This window comes from Felis catus, chromosome C2, assembly GCF_018350175.1.
Source record: "Felis catus isolate Fca126 chromosome C2, F.catus_Fca126_mat1.0, whole genome shotgun sequence".
In the NCBI taxonomy this organism is placed as follows: Eukaryota; Metazoa; Chordata; class Mammalia; order Carnivora; family Felidae; genus Felis; species Felis catus.
The window spans coordinates 154,198,647-154,220,089 of NC_058376.1; the positions used below are offsets into that span (position 1 = coordinate 154,198,647).

At 40.8% G+C, this 21,443-nt stretch overlaps 2 long non-coding RNA genes across 11 annotated transcripts in view; one reads left to right on the forward strand and one right to left on the reverse strand.

Annotated features, from left to right (window-relative positions):
* LOC102899814 overlaps positions 1-2,329 on the forward strand; it is a 264,055-nt gene extending 261,726 nt beyond the window's left edge. For all 7 annotated transcript variants that reach the window (XR_006585685.1, XR_006585689.1, XR_006585683.1 and 4 more), the window contains one exon: positions 2,026-2,329. This is a non-coding gene — a long non-coding RNA (uncharacterized LOC102899814). The remainder of the gene's footprint in view (positions 1-2,025) is intronic.
* LOC123380192 overlaps positions 1-21,443 on the reverse strand; it is a 40,305-nt gene that overhangs the window by 2,728 nt on the left and 16,134 nt on the right. For 2 of the 4 annotated variants that reach the window (XR_006585690.1, XR_006585692.1), the window contains exon 3: positions 2,055-2,194. This is a non-coding gene — a long non-coding RNA (uncharacterized LOC123380192). Of the gene's footprint in view, positions 1-4; positions 280-2,054; positions 2,195-11,795; positions 11,857-21,443 lie in introns of those variants that run through there. The other 2 variants (XR_006585691.1, XR_006585693.1) reach the window with 2 other exon arrangements.

A 21,443-nucleotide genomic window follows, 5' to 3' on the forward strand; every position in this document is an offset into this window, starting at 1 on the left:
AAAATAAGAAAAGATTTGATAAGCAAGTGGTTTGCCAACTAATTTCTTTCCCGTAGGTACTTTGTTGAGTTTGGCATGGAGCTAACAAAGGAACTCTTATCCAAAGATCTTAGTCTGGCGATCCCAGAACAGCACATGTTTCCATATCACCAGTCAATCTTATCTCTAGCGGCTATAGAAAAATCCCTTGCCCCAATAACACGTCAGATTCCCTCGGAGCGTGGACAGTCTTCCTTAATCAAATTGTCCATCACAAGGGAAGAAGTGGTTGTTCAGATCCTGGGGAGAAGGGAAGAGAGGATTTCCTTCATATATTCTTTCAGCACAAATTGCACAGCTTCCATTAACTATAGTCTCCTTTAGGATATCTAGTCTCTAGTGGGTCATCTGGGGTCGGAAGTGAGCAGATGGGAGGTATGAAAACGGTGTGGCAGCTAACACCGATTGCCTCCGAAGGGTGGCCATACGGGTGATGCAGGTTTCTTTGAATTCTATGAATTCAAATTTTTCCAGGATAAACGTGTATCCAGTTTAAAAGCAGGAAATAAAATAATGCCCACCTATGCTGTTTCCTAGCCAACAAATTTAAGAATTCCGTCCTTGTGCCTCCAGGACCTGTTGAACATAGAGCTCTTCCTTTAGGCTTGGGTAACTGCTGGCCCATGACTGCCTCGCCTTCTCTAGTCGTAGAATTTCAATTTGACATGGGCCGGTGGACTCTAGCCAAGATTTTCTTTTGAGGGCCCCATGAAGTCATTACTGAGAAGGTTCAATGGCTGCCCCACTTTGGAAAATCGATAAAATGCTAGCCTTTCCCTTCTTTCCGGTCACCACTCTTATGGGATGGAGAGGGGAAAAATCCCGTCCCAAAGAGGTATTGGGATTTCTTGTTCTAAACGCATTGTCCTGCCCATTTCATTTTTTGTGCTCAAACTACAGGGAAAGTTGCAGTGGTACACCCAAGTGGATACCCTTGGCTAACTCTGATGGTTTTCTTCTAATCTCTGCAGTCTCTAGTTTTAATGACAACCTGTTCTTCGTGTCCTATTCGCAACCTGCGATGTACCTCGCAGACGTGTGCCTCGCCTTTTACAAGGGATGCGTCTGTAGATGGTGCTTCTGACTTTTAACGTCTTTGAAGGGAGCTGTCAAGTGCAACAGATTTCAAGCTAAGCAGCCTTCTTTTTCACTTCTGGAACTGCTGCCTGCCAGCTGTGTGACCTTTCGCTTAGGCCTCTGTTTCATTTGTGAAATGAGGGGCAACGTGCATTATCTTGGAGATTCAGTAACACAGCACAAGTGAAGCTTTAGCCTTTTGTCTGACACTTAGAGCTGAGAGAAGGCTCATTATGATATTGCTAGATATCTTCACCAGAGTCACTGCCAAGGAATCATTAGCTGTTGTTAAATAAATACCTACTTGGAGCTACTCACCTTGGAGCACCTGTCGTATTGTTGTTCCATTGAGGAACAGCCATATTGTAAACCAGCCGCTCTAGAGAACGATTGTCTAACACCGTGAGGTGCCCAAACACTCCCTCCAAATCTTGCGAGGTCCATCAAGGTGCCACAGAATCTTTTACAAGTAATCCCACTTCAAACATTTTTTCCAAGTTCACTAAAAACCCCTCTAATCCCTTTTTCATGTGCTGTTGTAACTGACCTTTTACTGTTAATTTATATATAATGGTTTCTCGCGATCTGTTCTCGTGTGTAAATAGAAGAAACTTACAGACTCCCTTTCCTCTCCGAGTCTGAAAATCAGTTGATACCCGTTATGAGACCTTGAACGGAAATGACGATGAAACGTGTCACAAGTTCTTGCTATCATTTGGAGTCAAGGATGCTTCTAGCACTTGCAGGGGTAGAGTTGACATTGTAAATACAGGTTTATAGTGGAAATAAACTATTGCACTAAATGGTTAATGCTGCTTTTGGGATCCCCTGGACCAAAGCTCCCCTTTGAGAGGGGGCTCTTAAACTCACATGGCTCTTACCACCTCCTTCTACTCCCTTTATGTATAGAGAGAAGAAGTGAGAGAGTGAATACACACCTTGGAAGTGTCAGTGAATAATGCTCTCAACTGCACTGTGTCCCCTGAAGAGCCAAGGTGCGTAGGTCCGCCTGCCCTGTCTTCTGTGTCTCCCGTCGTGAACAGTTGGACGATCCCAGGGAGAAGCGGTGTCTCCTAGTCTGTTGAAGCAATCAGTGAAGTGAATGAGTAATGAGTGAGAGCACATTAGTGCCATTGGTGGTTAATGAACTCAATCGTCTTTGCTGCGTGCCCCTGATTTCCACAGCTTGCTAAATAAAAGTTTATTTATGGTCTTTAGTGTATGATAATTTCCACATATGAGCTTTAATAAAGCGAAAATAGGTGCAGGGAGAAGCGCTACAGGAAACTAATGAAAGCAAACATGAAAAATGGAGAAAATAATAAATTTTTATTAGGGATCCCTGCCAAGAAAGCCCTGAATGTGAGAACAAATCACGTTCGCTAAGAAAAAAATACTGGTTAACGTTGATGGGCTCTCTCTGGAGCAAGAGTGTTGGGTATCTTAGCTATGGGATGCTTTAAAGCAAACCCCAGTTCTAGCCGTTCATCTTTTGTCACTCTACCCTATGCTTTGGCCACAACTGGTCTTTCAGTATCATAAAAGACAACTCGCAAGTCATTTACTCACCTGGAACGAGTTTCACTACGCTCCAGCCCGTCGATTACAGATGGTCTTGCCTTCTGGATTACCCTCCCACATCCCTAGATCCTCACCTCCTAAGGGGGCGTCTTTTCTTTGATGTGGCAGAGGAGCCCATAAGTGTTCTGGGCCATGGGATCCAGATCTATACATAGCATCTATACAGTCTTTTCTGGGCCACGGGATCCAGATCTATACACAGCATCTCTGTTAGGACATAGCAAAGCCTTTGGACAAGAAGGAACTTGTTCCAGGTGGAAGGCAAAAGAGACTTGACAATGGCACAAAGAAGGGGGACACAGGCTGGTTATTGAAGGGAAATAAATATTTGGGACCTTGATTAAGGTTTAAGCATCCCAGGGACACCATCCTGCAGAGGCCAGGGAAAAGAGGGGAAAATAACGAAGAAGCCTGCTAAGGAGCAACCAATGGAAGAGGAAGAAAATCTAGACTGGAGGCCAAGTCATGGTTTTGTTTCTAAAGGAGAGTGTGGGCGCACCTGGGTGGCTCACAGCTTGTTGGTTCGTGGGCTCGAGCCCCGCGTCGGGCTCTGTGCTGACAGCTCAGAGCCTGGAGCCTGCTTCGGATTCTGTGTCTCCCCGCCTCACGCTCTGTCTCTCTTTCTCTCTCAAAAATAAACAAACATTAATAAGATAGGGACAGAGAGTTGAACATTAGGTTTAACAACAGAGTGTTTTAAAAAGTATTTCAATGTAATAATGGGGGCGGGGGGGGAGGTGGTGAAATCACTGATTACTCTGCTGTAAGACAAATGGAAAGAGTTGAAATGGAGACAATGAGTATATTCAATGCTTGGAAGTACTTTTGGTGACAAGGGGCAAATAAAAAATGGGTCACAGTTTGGGAGGAAAGTATTTGAGATAGTTTTTTTTTTAATATAGAAGAGACCGTATGTTCATATGCTAATATAGGTTATTTATATTAGGAAACTGATAATAGTGAAGAGAGGGAAATATTCTGGGGTTTTGTTCTAGTGCAAATAGGAAAGAGGAAATGCTTTTAGAAAGGAAGGTAGATAGTTAATCTGTTGTAACATGGGGGAAGGCAGAGCATATAGATATAGATGTTGTTAGGTATGTAAGTGAGTTATAAACTCATGAGAAATTATCTTCTGATTGCTTTAATTTCTGATTTCTTCAATTTCTCAGTGAATGAGGAAGCAAGATCATCAACTGAGAGTTTAAAAACTGCCGCAAACCTTAAATTGTTCTTAAAAAAATAAAGTAAAAAGTGAATCATTTACGCCTCTCATCATATACCAAAATGCACTCAAAATGGATTACAGATTTGAATATAAAACCTGTAGAAGAAAAATATAGGACAACGTCTGCAGCACCTAGGATTTGGGGGAGATTGTTAGTCACGATACCCAAATCACGATTTATTAAATTAAAAAAAGTCAGTGAATTGGACTTTATCAAAATCAAATACTTTTGTCCAGGGAAAGGCACTGTTCAAATGATGAAGACAATGTATAGACTGAAGAAATATTTGCAAACTACACATGGGACAAAGGACTAGTAGCCAGAATATAAAGAACCCTCACAATTAATCAGTAAAAAAAAACCCAAACAATCCAATGGGAACATGGGTAAATAAGGGAGAGAAACTCACAGAAGAGAATAAACTGATGGAAAATAAGCACATGACAGGCTGATCACCACTATCAGGGAAATGTCTTGCTTCTCTACTGCCAGTCTGTGAGAAAGTGCTTGTGGCTTTCCATCACCATTTAGATTATTCCAAGAACCATCATTTAGACCAGTGGGTTGAGAAAAATCACTACTCGTCTCCAATAGAGTGGGGTTGGGAGTGCTAGGTTGGAGGAAAAAAGACAAAGAAAAGTAATCAGAACCAGTGAAATGGAATTGCTAGAAAAAGACAGATGGAAAATGTAATTAAAAAAAAATAAATGAGTGCATCCATGGGAATTCAAGTAGCGCAGCAAAGAGACTTTCTTACACTCTAAGACGTGGTTTCACAATTAAGCAGTTTTTAGACTAGCTGAAGAACAGGCTAGCCATTGTGGAGACCTCAGTTAGTGGTCTGAGTGATCAAGCCAGAAATCTCTCAATACATTGAGTAAAATATGAAGGAACTGAAAATCACAAGGGAGAAGAGAAGAGCCCTGGAAGACCGAGTTTCTCATATTAAATATATGCATTTCAGAAGTAGAGGACAGAACACACAGAGTAGAGACAATAATTAAGCAGATAATAGAGGAGCATTAACTCTGAAGAAGAAAGGTCAGAATCTTTAGACTGAAACTGCTCTGAGTTCTAGGCTAGGTTAGTCAGAAAAAAAAAAATCCATAAAAGGCATCCCTCTTAGGCATACTTGGTAAAATCCATAGTCTCAAAGGATATAAATACATAAGCTTCCAGGTCAAAAGAGTAAAAGAAACATAAAACCCGACTGCTATCAGATTCTTCGATTGCAAAAATTTGCATTTAGAAGTCAGAGGAAAGAAGTCAATATATTGGTTACCACTGAGATAAGAGAGAGACTTCCAGGGTTCTAGAAATATTCTATATCTTGAAATGAGTGGTAACTACAGAGGTATAAATATATGGTGATGTTAAGCTATATGCTTAATATTAATGCCCCTTATGCAACCTACAGTATGTTATACTTCAATAAAATGTTTTTATTATAAAAAAGTCAGATGGAAGATATTGATACATCATTTAAAAAATGACTATGACGAGAGAGCTCTAAATTTAGAAAGATATTATTTGACAAGTATATCTCCATGTTTATATTTCTATCATCTACCTAATCTATCTAACTTTTTAGGAATTTTAGGAATTTTTAGAGTAATGCACGCATCCCATTCTTTCCTGAGAAAAATATTCGAAACATACATCTAAAAAACAAACAGAACAGAGGCTCATGAAGAAAGTAGTAAATATGCTATATGTGGATATAGATGAAGATAAGGCTGATAGTTTATTTGTACAACTATAATGGCTGTTAAAATAGCGAAACTCTGTACTGCTTGGTATGTAGCTACAGATCCAATCCCTGAACTCTTCCCCAAAGATCCCCTGGGCTATCTCACAGTCTAGTAACTAAAGGCTTAATGTCCGGACCATTAGGAGGCCTCCAGGTTTATAAATTTATTGCCCTCGATGGGGTGCCTGGGTGGCTCAGTCAGTTGGGTATCCGACCTCAGCTCAGGTCGTGATCTCACGGTCCGTGAGTTCGAGCCGCGCATCGGGCTCTGTGCTGATGGCTCAGAGCCTGGAGCCTGCTTCGGATTCTGTGTCTCCCTCTCTCTCTGCCCCTCCCCCTGCTCATGCTCTGTCTCTCTCTGTCTCAAAACTAAATAAAAACATTAAAAACAATTTTAAAAAATAAATTTATTTACCACATAATTCTACTCTTCTGTGCTTCTTTAGATAAGTATTCTTTCTCATTCTCTTTCTTTTTCTCCTCAATCAGATTCAGTATGGGTTCATGTATTTTTTTCGGTCATCTTAAATAAACAGTGCTTGAAGAATGTAATTGGAATTGGTTTCTGTGCTTGCCAACAGAGATTCCTAATTGATATGCCCATCATTTTATCACCCATAGATGAGGCCTGCTGCTTGACTGATTTATCTGCCTCTAGATATAGAGACAGATAAATACATAGAGATACCAACAATAAAAGCACGTTTTCTAATGTCGTACAACCTACATTTGTGCTTCCTAAAGAACATAGTTGAAGTTCAATAAATATTAAAATACACTACAATCCTACCAATACAGTGATGTGATTTATGTCACTAGTCTTCTGTTCTTGAATATTTAATTTACTACCAGTGTTTTGTTATTGTAATCACAGTGGTGAGCACACTTGTGTTCATTTTAAATTGTTTTCTTAGGGCCATTTCTTACAAGTGGAATTTCAGAGTCAACTATACGCATACTTTTAAATTATTTGAGACGCACAACCGATTTTCTGCCAGAAGCCAGAATCCTTGATAATTCAATTAGCGGTGTCTTAAAAATCAAGTTCCTAAGTTCCTCCATCCATTAGCAAACAATCTGTCTACTAATGGATAATATTTTTTTTATTTTGTCAATTTTAATTGGGTAAAATAGTCTCACAGTGCCTGAATTTGCATTTCTTGAGTTTGTAAGCCTTGAAAAGATATTCTGTATTACCCATTACTTTCCCGTTATTTTGAAATGACCACGTTCCATAAACAAAATTATGTTTGCCAATACAAACTTTCTAGACTTGTGCTGTGCCATAAAGTAACCACTAATCAGAAATGGCTCTTGAAAATTAAATTAACTACAACGAAATAGAATGAAAAACTCGCTTTCTTGGTTACAGTAGCCACATTTTAAGTTCTCAAAAGCCCTATGTGAAAAGGAGCCAAGATGTTGGACTGAGCACCTATCTATTTTCATCATTGCAAGAAGTTATGTTGGACCGTGCTGTTCTTGAATTTGCATTATACTTCTTAAAATCAACGGGTTTTTAAAATACTTTAAACATTAATGTATCTATTACATTAAAATCTTTTGAATAAGACCTATTTTATTAATGCCTTTTCTTCAGAGCCATTTGGTATCTAGATATGTAGATTCGTCCTTACTTTCGAGTTGTAGTTTTTAATGTGTCATGTGAATTCTTTATAGCCTTACTTAGATATACGTTATATATTGTAAAATGAACCATTTGTCAATGTTCAATTGCATTCGTTTCAGTAAATTCGTAGAGTTGTGCAACCATCCTCAAAACCCAGTCTTTTTTTTAAATTTTTTTTTTCAACGTTTATTTATTTTTGGGACAGAGAGAGACAGAGCATGAACGGGGGAGGGGCAGAGAGAGAGGGAGACACAGAATCGGAAACAGGCTCCAGGCTCTGAGCCATCAGCCCAGAGCCTGACGCGGGGCTCGAACTCACGGACCGTGAGATCGTGACCTGGCTGAAGTCGGACGCTTAACCGACTGCGCCACCCAGGCGCCCCTCAAAACCCAGTCTTAAAACACTTCAGAAAACTTCACGGAGCCTGCTTGCCATCACCCCTTCCAGTAGTTTGTCTCTGTTGTGTACGTGCACAGCTGCTGCTTAACCCGCAACGAGTGGACAGTCTTCGAGCCCTATGGCTGGCTTACCTCTCAGAACTCACTCTTAATTCCAGGCTGGTCTGCTGTTCCAGTCCCTGTCGCAAACAGAACTATAACTTCAGGTTCCTGGAGCTACTGGTTTTGTTTCCTTGCCAGTAACCATGTCCAAATTAAGGGAGCACCCTTTAACAGGGGGAAGAAAGCTGCTGGGGTTCACTGCCTGCCCTGCCCTGGTTGAAAGACCCCACTGAGCGGGGTGTGTAGAGCGGGGAGCAGGGGGCAATGATGCTGTGTTCTTATCAGGAGTTCATAGTTTCGGGGCATCTGGGTGGCTCAGTCGTTTAAGCATCCGACTCTTGGTTTCGGCTCAGGTCATGATCTCATGGTCTGTGGGATCGAGCCCCGTGTCGGGCTCTACACTAACAGGACCAAGCCTTCTTGGAATATTCTCTCTCTCTCTCTCTCTCTCTCTCTCTGTCAATAAATAGACATTTTAAAAAACTTAAAGCAGTTCATAGTTTCATGAATGAATGCATCTTCGTCTGTTTCATGCCTTTGGCCAATTTCCAGAGCACTGAAATGGTTGATGGTGACCATTTTCCCAGGTTTCCAGTTGCTTCTGAGGGACAGACTGTGTTGCCACCCTCACTTGATCATGTTGGAGTAACACAAATTTTGTCACCCTGGTTACCCTTCTGACACAGAGAGATCTTGCCTAGTTTTGCATGTTGGTCGGTGTGGATCCCTATGGATATTACAGATCCAGGTAAGTTGAGAAAGGAAATATTCAGTTAACCTGAATTTTATTTTGAAATTTGAGTTTATTTTTAGCACTTAACTGTTGCAGCCCAATGCTAGCTCAGGCAGGTACCTCATTTATATTCCTTGAATAAGATACCTTCCTATGGTTTCTTCTTTATCATGAAGGTTGGGAAAAAGCCAAATGGTGTGAGCATTATCTCAAGTGGAATTTGTAGAGTCAACTCTTCCTTTGCTGGTAGCTTATTTACATTGCCATGTTGGGAAATATGTATTGAAGTAACCTATAATATATTCATGAAAAACCATATGGCAAGGCGAAAAATCGAGAAGGTGCTATCATCCCAGAAACTGAAGGGAATTCTCTATGAAGCATTTGTTCATATCTTTATAAGGAAATGATGCATAGCCTAGGACTTGCTCCATTGGGAAGCCAGTAAGAGAGTCCAGAGAATGACCTGAGCAGGTGTACCTGACTTGAGCCAGCAGTGGTGGGAAAGGAGGACAGACTACAGCAAACTCAGTGGGTGTGGGAAGGTTGGATCCTAAGATTACTTCTGGGAATCCCAAGGTTACCATAGACCAACAGCTACAGATATTAGGAAATTCCATGCTAATACTTTCTCCTTGCTTCCGTTAGTGTGGGTAACTTTCTTTATAAAAAATAGAGGAGGGGGGCGCCTTAGGTGGCTCACTCAGTTAAGCGTCTGACTTCAGCTCAGGTGATGATCTCGTGGTTTGTGAGTTTGAGCCCCACATCGGGCTCTCTGCTGTCAGCATGGAGCCTGCTTTGGATCCTCTGTTCCCCTCTGCTCTCGCCCCTCTTGTGCGCTCTCAAAAATAAATAAAACATTTTAAAAAATAGACAAATTCTCCCCCACATAATGCCACCTAATTCTTCTCTGTAGCTCACTCAGAAATTTGTATGCCCAGCAATTCATACTGTTCAAATAAAAATACACATATGTGCTCATGATTGCGATGTTGCAGATCTATCTCATACATTCGCCCTGTCTCCAACAAGAGACTGTAAGCTCCTTGTAGCTAGGACTGTCAGATATAATACAGGGATTAAAAAGAGGGTTGGATTTGAATGTTGGATCAACAAGGAATACTTGTTAGTATGAATAGGCCCCAGATAGCACATGAGGCATACCTTTACTGTAAACTATTGTTTATCTGAGATTGATTTTACTGTGATTTTTATATTTTTATTTGCTAAATCTGACAACTTGTGGCATTTGGTTCACCCATTCCCATGGCTTCTACACAGTTCCTAACCCGATCATCTTTCTCTAGAAGTTCCTATAGCTATCGATAATCTTTCTAAGATATGATGCTCATAAGTGATCACATGTATACTGGTATCCACATACCTTAACATCACGGGGGCATCCTCTGGGGATGGATCCCTTTATTAAAGACCACTCCAGGTGAAAAGCCAAGAGCTGAATCAACAATGCAGAGATGGGCCCAGTCGCTCAATCATCTGGATACTATATATGTAGTATATACCTATGCTTCCCTAGGCATCATAGGTTGTATTCACTCCTTTGTTTACTCCTTTAAGAAATAGCTATGTATTTCCCCGAGAGAACAAAAGGGAACAAAATTTTTTCTGGTCTTACTGCGTATGAGACATTGATGTAAACACTGTTTTTCTTTCTTTCTTTCTTTCCTTCCTTCCTTATTCCTTTCTTTCTTTTTCTTTCTTCCTTTCTTCCTTTCTTTCGAGGGAGAGGGCAGAAGTGAGTGAGAGGCAGAGAGAGAGAGAGAGAGAGAGAGAGAGAGAGAGAGAGAGAGAGAGAGAGAAAGAAAGAGAAAGCAGGGCTCACTCAAAGCAGGGCTCAAGCTCACCCGATGAGGGACTCAGATGCGTGAACCATGAGATCATGACCTGAGCCAATGTCAGATGCTTAATGACTGAGGCACCAGCTGCCCCCTCAACACTGTTTTCTACATCTCATTTATGCATCACAACAGCCGTTGAACTGAATCTTTGAGGGAAGTTTTGGTATTGCCTCTTTTATAGGCTCAGCATTATTAAATAGCCGGTTAAGGTTAGAGTGTTAGAGACTCAAAGTGTCCCCAGAAAATTCTTACGTTGAAGCTCCAACCCCCAATGTGATGGTATGAATAGGTGCGGTCAGGAGGGTGGAGTCCCCATGATGGGATTAGTGCCTTTATCAGAAAAGGAAGAGACACCTGAGAAAGTAAAATTTAATATTAAAAAAAAAAAAAAAGAGTCGAGAAATCCCACCTTGGACTTGAGGTTTCCTGCTTATTGCTTCTTCCTAGAATTTTCCTGATCTGCCTAGTTTCCACCTTAGAATTTATGACTCAGGTAGAGTCTTCCTGGATATGGTTTCCTCTCTCTTCTGCTGATGCTTCTGACATAACTTTATGAATTCTGCACAAGTTCAGGTTCACCCTAAGCATTCTGAAATCCCAAAGCCCCCCCTTGACTTTCTGCTATAGCGTTCTCTGCTCTTGTTCAGAAATGGAGAACTACATAAGGGTAGAAAGAGATGTCAGGGTTCAGACTGTGTTTTGACAGAGGGAGCAAGCAGGGGAGAGGGGCAGAGAGAGAGGGAGAATCCCAAGCAGGCTCCGCACTCAGTGCAGAGCCCAATGAGGGGCTCGATCCCACGATCTGGGATCCCGACCTGAGCCAAAATCGAGGGTCAGAGGCTCAACAGACAGAGCCACCCTAGCACCCCTCAGACTATAGACTGAAGATGGTCAAGTGGAGAATGAGTTGAGATGGCTTGTTATTGACTACAAAAGAAGAAACTGGATGATTCTTGGGAGAAACAGAAGAGCCCATTTTGTTTTGTTTTGCTACTCTGGTGTGGTTTTCCAGGTGAAGAAGTGTATGGGTGTAACGGCTGAAGGGGTCCACAGAGAGACGACATCTTACATTACTCTGAAAAGGCTATCTGATTAATCCACCAAATAGAAGGGGCTGCATATTCTTTCTATATTTCATATGATGAATTGGAGCCAGGGAAACAATGGTACCACAAAATTCGTATTTTTTTCTTACCTTTGAACAATAAGGATCATCACAACTTTTATTTCCACTTTAAGCGCTAGGAACAAGTTCAGTAGGTAACATCCATGGCTGCAGGGGGCACCTGGGTGGCTCAGTGGGTTAAGCGTCCGACTTCAGCTCAGGTCATGATCTCACAGCTTGCGAGTTCGAGCCCCGCATCGGGCTCTGTGCTGACAGCTCAGAGCCTGGAGCCTGCTTCGGATTCTGTGTCTCCCTCTCTCTCTCTGCTCCTCCCCTGCCCATGCTCTATCTCTCTCTGTCAAAAATAAACAAACATTAAAAAAAAATTTAAAAAAATCCATGGCTGCAGGAGGAGAAACACTGGTAGGACACCCCTTGTTGTTACCTAAGAGAGGAGCTGTGTTTGCTCCCTCACGGTCGCAGAAACACTATTGCAAAGGCTAATGTATCCAGTAATTGTGTTTTCTGCTTTCATTTCCACCATTTGCAGAGTCTCCTTTTTCCCTCTTTCAGAGAATCTTTACCAGCCTGCTGTGTGCCCAAAGAGTCTCTGCCTCCCGGTGAGATTCCCCAACTAACGTCAGCACCTTGGTCACCTACCCCATTGAAAGCAAACAGCAGCAAGTTATTTTAAGTTCTTTTAAGTGCATTTGATGATAAATGCACTCTTAATAGATCACGGAGACAAATGGACTCCTACTGCAAATCCATGTGATTTCCTAAGAGCTTATGGTAAGGGTGAGGTTAGTTCAATTTCAAGATGATCTACAGAGAGCATAATTTGTATGACACAAGCATTTGTACCCTATACAGTTGAGTTGCAGTGACAGGCATCCGGGGGTAATGAGGTGATTCCCCCCAATTTGTGAACTGAAACGTTGGATGATCAAGGTCACGTTGTATTTGAGGAAGGGGTGGGGCTCTGGAGCCCTCACCTCTTACGAACCAGAGAAATCCCTCTTTGGCCATTTTTATATTTTGGACTGTGGATTTAGACCTTAGTTTAAAAATGGATTCCACGAATTTTAACAAGTTGGAAAACCCCTGATTTGTGGTTCAATTAGAATATGAGCAGGAAAGCCACTGCAGACAAGTAAACGGTCAGATGGGACAGGAGAGAAAAAAAGGAACCAGCACATTATCTTGGGCCCGCACAGGACGCTGAACCATTGACCCCAGCATTTTGTGTCATTTTCAGAAAAACAAACTGGTGTGCATGACAACTCTGAAGGGAACCACAGAAAGTCAGCCCAGCAAATGGGGATTGGATGCAAACAAGATGGCCTTTCATTAGCAATGAGGCCTTGGGCCACTTATTTAAACGGATTCTCCTTTTCCTAATCTTAAAAGAGGGCCTGTAATACCTCCTTTATAGGGGTATTTCCGGAACAGACAGTGTAGCAGGTGTGAGCCAGTATTCCCCAAAAGATTCGCTGCTTTGTCCTCTTTCATTCTTGTTCTCGTCCAGAAAATTATCACTTAAAGACCGATTTCTCCTAATTGGTTGTTAACAAGTTTCCAGGCCACTACATATGCAGTGCCTTAAAGAAAAAAGAGGTTGAGCTCAGTCTCAACTCAGTGCTCATGAAAAAAGAGTTTACGTACAAGGAATATGTGTCTGGAGACAGCGGCCAGAATTTGCAATGAGTTGTGTCAGGCCTCACCTGTGTCAGGCTGCCTCACGATAGGAATATTCTGGGCTTTCCCGGGAGGGAAGATCAGCGCCCAGGCTCAATTCCCGTAGCATCACAGTCCCCAAGTTGTCCGCGTGGGACAACTGGCATTGGGAGTCTGGCATTTCTTGTACCGCCCAAAACCATCCGTGCCTGATTTCAGACCACTTAACATCTAAGTCCAAGTGTTCATGGTACCCATGCTTCTTGCATAAAAGAGTATCAGACTCTCGGCCGGAGCATGGCTCCACACCATATCCAGCTACCCCAACCCAAGGACACCGCTCCACAAGATCTGAGAAAATGGTGCCCATGATGGTTGTCCGCCTTTTGCCCAATGTCCAGACTGGACCCAGTGACTTTCATTGGCGTTTGCCTTGAGCCCGGTGCTCATAAACTACAGCTGTAACAATAATGCTAAAAGCTTCCCTATCTTGGAGAGCTAGAATTCTTAAACATGTAGATGTAACAGGTATCTTCTCATAAGAAAATATGTAGGGCACACGGAAGTTATTCAGTCAACAGTGGGACGGCACTCGTTGACTAAAATGTAGCTGATCGTGTGTCCTAGGCTTACACAGAATTAAATGCCCCAACTGACATCCATTTAATTTGAATCAGTGAAATTTGAGGGAAAATATTTTATATTTTGCATTTAATTTTTATATGTCTATGTTATTTAGTTTAAAGCTACTCGATAGCCAGATGAAAACACCGACCATATTTTAGGGGGATATGTTTAATCTAATTAGATAATACTGCTATAAATGTCTTAGCAAAAATTTACACATAAACAAGAGAATCAATTTAAATTATTCTTACTGTATTCACTAAAGGGAGCAGTCCCAAAGGACACTAAACATGGGAGGACTTAAAATCTGCGAATTTAAAATAAATAGAACCTTCTAATCCTCCGTCATTCAGAGATTTAAAAAATGAAAACCTGCCTTGTCTCCAGTTTAAAATGTCCCTAAATTAGGATTCTTTATAAAGACACATTCTTTGGGCAAGACATTTAGTGGAGAAAATGGCAGAGCTCAGCCGTTTGTCACTATGTTATATCAATGTACTTTCATTTTATTATAATCAAACAATGTTTATAGCAATTGCATTTATTCAAATATTATAAATATTTATGTCATTATTAGATTTAGGCAGCCTGACGTCTTGCATCAAATAGTGAATAGTTACTAAGCTCCAGACAAGTCCAGACAATTTTCAGGCAAAGTAAAGAATAAGTCACTACGCTGATGTCACAGAGTTTTCAGCCCAGCAGGAGAGACAAAGATCACACAGTTGCTTATTTATAAAATGTGCTGTGCGTGTGAGAGAGTAATTAACACGGGCTAAGTCAGCATGTGACAGCGGGTCCTAGTCCCCTAGTGACTAGGGGAGAAACACCCACCTATAAAGGTGGTTGACAGCCTGAGGCTGAAGAGGTGGATAGAAGCGATGCACTGGGAGAAAAAGAAGGCTCATCTCATACAGAATCGAGGTCTGGTAAGAGGAGGAGAGGAGGTTAATGGTGGCAGGGTTTGTCTTCCACAGGGTGGATTTGGAATGCTTTCCCCATGGCAATAGGGAGCCACAGATGATCCAACATACTTTAGAAAGCCTGCTCTCTTGGGGAACCTGGGTGGCTCAGTTGGTTGAGAGTCCGACTTCGGCTCAGATCACGATCTCAAGGTTCGTGAGTCCGAGCCCCACATAGAGGCTCCGGGCTGACAGTGCCTGTCTGGGATTCTCTTTCTGTCTCTCTGCCCCTTCCCCACTTGCTCGTGCTCTCGCTCTCAAAATAAATAAAATGGGATGGAATGGAATGGAATGGAATGGAATGGGAAGAAAGAAAAGAGAGAAAAGAGAGAAAAGAGAGGAAAGGAAGGAAGGAAGGAAGGAAGGAAGGAAGGAAGGAAGGAAGGAAGGAAGACAGACAGACTGCTCTGTCATCCATTTGGGTTGGAGCCATCACGGTCCAGAGTGGAAATGATGAGAGTCTGTACTGGGGCACTGGAGGTGAGGATAAATGGGCAAAAACAGATTTGAAAGCAGTTGTAATGTGCAGAGTTGCCAAACTTTGTGACTGCTTGCGCTTACAGGAAGGGCGAAACTGTTTTAGCTTTGTTTTGTATTGATCTGTTTTCCTGGAGATGGTGAGCCTGCAAGAAGGCTTCTTTCTTTCCTTTTTCTTTCCTTTTTCTTTCCTTTTTCTTTCCTTTTTCTTCCTTCCTTCCTTCCTTCCTTCCTTCCTTCCTTCCTTCCTTCCTTCCTTCTTTCCTTTCTTTCCTTCCTTCCTTTCCTTTCCCTTTCTTTCCTTCTTTCTTTTCTGTTCTTTCAAGTAGCCTCTCTGTCCTCCTTAAAAGGCTAACAGCCTAACTTGGAGAGTTCGCCTCTCCAAACAGTTCTCATTCCCTATGACACACGTCAGCATTAGGGTGTTCACATTTTAGCATCAGTTGGAGAAACTTCTGGAATTGTGGGGCATCAAGTTGCTGATATGATGGAGAGTTGACTTGGGTCAACAGAACATGGAAACTGTAACATGGAGAGTGGTCCACGGAAAACAGCATGAGTTAGCTGTAGGGAGCTTCTGGCATCACGGGCCCTTGTGATCACAGGAAGAAACAACTCCACAACCTGTATATTCCTCTCCGGCTGGCAGTGGGCCCCCCAGGCAGCCATAGCTTCAGATTCTCATCCACGCCGTATCCTGGCGGTATTTATTGGGTTTTGCAACTCAAACTTAAATACCTGTGCTACTCTAACAGCAATATTAACGTGCCCCTATTTGTTGCCAAACTGTGCCAATATTTTCCATTGTCTAACGCAATACTCTACTTGCCTAATTTTTATTTTCTGCTGAGATGAAAAGTGCCAAGTTTCCGTGTTCCCCGAAAAGCTGTCGCTGCACAAATATCGTGAGACTATGCTGTGTTTGGCATTTTTAACTAAGATCGGTCAGTTAGCTCTCTGAACGTTCATACAAACCGAATGAGACAATTCAGCCAGAAGAGAGGCTTTTTAAAACAGTAGGGGAAATACATTCTTGTTATCAGCCCATGATACCAAGTCTAACGTCACCTTCAAACTTGGTGGCCGTGCCAGTGAGCAGAGAAATAAAGAATGAAGAGTAACGAACGATTGGAGAGGAAAGAAATGCAAGAGACAGGGGGAACATTTGGAAAAACCGTGATGAGAGGAGACTTACTTTACTATTTTATATGGTTATGGGCATTACTTATCTCGATATAACCCACTAGAGTAGAAGTCGTCCGTGGGGCAGGGATGTCGCTCTCATCTTTTAATTCCATCAGTGCCATTCACAATTCAACGGATCTGAACACATAATAGATGAATGAATAAAGAAATGAATCAAGAAGCAAACAAAATGAAACAGACACAGACTGCAAGTTATGACACTTGGCTTGAAATAAAAAAATGTGGAAGCTGGGTAAGCTCTGGGACAAATCCAGAATAATGTGAATTGAACTCAGGAAAAGTGGCACTGAGCTAGACTGGTCCGCACAGATCAGCACTGAGCATCCCTGGTAATTTATTTGTAAAGCTATCCATTTGTATAGTCATAAAAAAATTGGCGCTTTGTTGGACCAAGTTATCTGTGGTTAGTATCTATTGTAAGTTGGGAGTGGAAGTGACTTTTTAATCCTAGAAACAATCGTGACAAGGTTCTTCTTATCTGACCAGTTGAGAGGGACACAGAAACTAATGCCCAAGTACCAAACCTATTCCTGCTGCTTCCTGAAGCATCACCCCAGGACTAAGGGGTAGAAATGCCATCAAATTATGATGCTCCATCAAATGTAAATCTCAGAGCCCTAATCAGCCTACTTCTTTCTTACCAGCCACACCCAGTCAGCTGTAAACTCCTATCTTCTCGTATTTCTGTCTGCTTGTGTTTCCAATACCGCTCTTGATTTTTTATTTTTTTCTTCAAAATTTTATTTAAATTCTAGTTAACATACAGTGTAATGTTAGTTTCAGGTATACAATATAGTGGTTCAACACTTCCACGCAACACCCGGTGCTCATCAGGACAAGTGTAATCATTAATCTCCATCACCTATTTCACCCATCCCCCACCCCTCCCGGCTGGTTCTCTACACAGTTAAGAGTCTGTCCCTTGGCTTGCCTCTCTCTCTCTTCTTTTGTTTCTGTGTTCCTTTGTTTCTTAAATTCCACATATGAGGGAAATCATGGTATTTGTCTTTCTCTTAGCATTATACTCTCTAGCTCCATCCATGTTGTTGCAAATGTCAAGATTTCATTCTTTTTTTAAGACTGAGTAGTATTTCATTGTGTGTGTGTGTATACACACACACACACACACACACACACACACACATACACACACACACACACACATATATGCATACGTACCACATTTTCTTTATTCATTCATCAATCCATGGACACTCGGGCTGTTTCCATAATTTAGCTATTGTAGATAATGCTGTTGTAACATCAGGGTTTCTGTGTCCCTTTGAATCAGTATTTTTGTATTCTTTGGTTAAATACCTACTAGTGCAATTGCTGAACTGTAGAGTAGTTCCGACTTCTTGAGAAACCTCCATACTGTTTTCCACAGTGGCTGCACCCCTGCCTTCCCACCAACAGTGCAGAATTCCCTTTCTCTACATCCTGACCAACACCTGTTGTTTTTTGTGTTGAGTTTGGCCATTCTGACTGATGGGAGGTTATACCTCACTGTAGTTTTGATTTATATTTCCCTGATGATGAATGATGTGGAGCGTCTTTTCATGTATTGTCAGCCATCTGGATATCTTCTTTGGAAAAGTGGCTATTCATGTCTGCCCATTTCTTAACTGGGTTATTTGTTTGGGGGGGGAGTTGAGTTTTCGAAGCGCTTTATATATTTTGGATTCTAACCCTTTAATCAGATATGTCATTTACAAATATTCTCCCATTCTGTATGTTGCCTTTTAGTTTTGTTGATTATTTTCTTTGCTGTGCAGAAGCCTTTTATTTTGATGAAATCCCAGTAGTTTATTTTTGCTTTTGTTTCTCTTGCCTCAGGAGACTTATCCGGAAGGAAGCTGCTATAGCCAATGTCAAAGAAGTTACTCGTTGTGTTCTCCTCGAGGATTTTTTTTTTGTCTCACATTTAGGTCTTTAATCCATTTTTAATTTATTTTTGCGTCTGGTGTAAGAAAGTGGCCCAGTTTCATTCTTTTGAATGTGGCTGTCCAGTTTTCCCAACACCATTTGTTGAAGAGACTGTCTTTTTCCCATTGGATAATCCTTCCTGCTTTGTCAAAGATTAATTGACCATATCATTGTAGGTTCCTTTCTGGTTTTCTATTCTGTTCCGTTGATCTGTAGACCTATTTTTGTGCCAGTACCTTACTGTTTCGATCACTACCAGCGTTGTTATATAACTTGAAGTCTGGAACTGTGATGACTCCAGGCTGCCCTTTGTTTTTCAAGATTTATTTGGTTGTTTGGAGTCTATTACAGTTCAATACAAATTTTAGGATTGCTTTTTCTCGCTCTGTGAAAACCGAGGTCAGAATTTAATAGGAATTGCATAAATGTGTCAGTTCCTTTGAGTAGTATAGACATTTTAACGATATTGGTCCTTGCGATCCATGAGCATGGAATATCTTTCTCTTTCTTTGTGTTTTCTTCAAATTCTTTCACCAATGTTTTACACTTTTCAGAGTTCAGGTCTTTCACCTCTTTGGTGAGGTTTATTCGTAGGTATCTTACTGGTTTGGGTGCAACTGTAAATGCAATTGATTCTTCAATTTCTCTTTCTGTGGCTTCATTAATGAATAGAAATGCAACAGATTTCTGTACATTGATTTTTATATCCTATGATGTTACTGAATTTATCAGTTCTAGCAGTTTTTTGGAGGGATCTTTCTGGTTTTCTGTATAGAGTATCATGTCATTTGCAAATAGTGAAAGTGTTGCTTCTTCTTTACCGATTTAGATGCCTTTTATTTGTTGTTGTTCTTGTTGTCATCTGATTTCTGTGACTGGGACCTCCACTACTAGGTTAAATACTGCTTTTGATTTGAGAAATTTTTGCTTCCTACTTTTCCAATTTTATAGGTTTCATATCAGTTCTATGTATCACCCACAGTTGGATTTTCTCAAATCATCTCTGATTTGAAATTCCCCTTCTCGGGGCGCCTGGGTGGCGCAGTCGGTTAAGCGTCCGACTTCAGCCAGGTCACGATCTCGCGGTCTGTGAGTTCGAGCCCCGCGTCGGGCTCTGGGCTGATGGCTCAGAGCCTGGAGCCTGTTTCCGATTCTGTGTCTCCCTCTCTCTCGGCCCCTCCCCCGTTCATGCTCTGTCTCTCTCTGTCCCAAAAATAAATAAACGTTGAAAAAAAAATTGAAATTCCCCTTCTCAGCATACCCTGGTTATTCACCACGTTGCCCCACATAACACTCCTGTTATGTGGCATTTGTGACCTGTTGACTATGAAGAGACCTTTCAGTCTCTCTAGATAGATTTCCCTCCTCTTCTGCTCTTTCCATGACTCATCTTGTGACTTCAGGCATTATTTTGCTATTCATTTTATTTTCTTTTCATTTTTATAATTCTGGTATAATATTCATAACAAAAACCACCATTTTTAAGTATACAAATGCTACTGCATTTGGTCTATTCTCATCATTAGCCAGGCATTACCCATATTCATCCCGAGGACTTTTTGATCTTCGCAAGTGAGACTGTTAATTGGTAAACAACTCCTCATATTTAAAATTTTTGTTATAACGTATGTATGTAGCATGCCGAAAAGCTCACAAACGTACTATCTAAAAGTGACTATACTCCTATAACCTCCACTAGGTAAATGTGGGATACTAGGATTCTGAAACCCTCTCCCAGCCTTCCCAATTATGGGATTTCTCTTTTTTTCTAAAAAGATAAGCCCTATTTTGACTTACAGCATCATATATTAGTTCTGGCTAGATCAAAACCGATCTGTTTGTCTATTATTTCACCAATACCACACTGTCTTGATTACTTGTGATTTTATAAACAAGTCTTGAAGTCAGGTAGTGTCAGTCTTTCAATTTTGTTTTTCTCTTTCTATATTGTGTTTGCTATTCTGGGTCTTTCCCCTCTTCATATACACTTTGGAATCAGTTTGTCGATATTCATAAATAACTTGCTGAGATTCTGATGGGGATTCTATGGAATCTGTAGATCAAGTTGGGAAAAATGGACACGGCCACCTTGGCAAAGTTGAGTCTTGCTATCCATGAACATGGACTATGTCTTCATTTATTTAGTTCTATTTAATTTCACTCATCACAGTTTTGTAGTTTTCCTCAAGCAGAGGAAATTTTATAAGATTTCAGGCATATTTTATAAGAATTATACCTAATATTTAAATTTGGGGGGTTTTGATATAAATGATCACATTTTAAATTTCAAGTTCCACTTGTTCATTGTTGATATGTAGGAAAAAAGTTTACCTTTTTATATTAACCCTGTATCCTTCAACCTTGCTATAATTTCTTCTTCATTCCAAGAGGGTATTTTGTTGTTGTCATTGATTCTTTCGCACTTGCTATGTAGAAAACCACGTCATCTGTTAACAAAGGCTGTTTTATGCATTATTTCTCAATCTGTATACATTTTATTTCATTTTCTTGTCTTGTTGCCTTAGCAAGGACTTCTAGTATGACATTGAAAAGGAGCGGTGAAAGGGGATATTCTTGCCTTGTGCCTGATCTTAGTGGGAAAGCTTTGAGTTTTTCATCATTAAATATTATGTTAGCTTTAGGGTTTTTGTAGATAATCTTTATGAAGTTGAGAAAGTTCTCTCCTTTTCCTAGATTATTGACAGTTTTTATCATGAATTATTTGGATCTTGTCAAATGTTTTTTCTGCATCTATTGATATGATCACGATTTTTCTTTTTTTAGTCTGTTGATACAGGGGATTGCATCAATTGATTTTCAAATGGTGAACACACTTTTTATGCAATTTTCCCTATGTCTCTTCATCTTGTGAATCCAAGAAGAGCTGTATTTTTAGCTGACCTACAAATCTGAGCACCTTTTCATGTTTATTGGCATTTTGAGTATCTTCTTTCATTAAGTTAAGATTTGTCTTGATTATTCTCATATTGGGCATCTTATTGTTAAATTATGACTTTTTAAATATTATTTATAACCTGTAATCAGTTGCATATGTTACAGATAATGT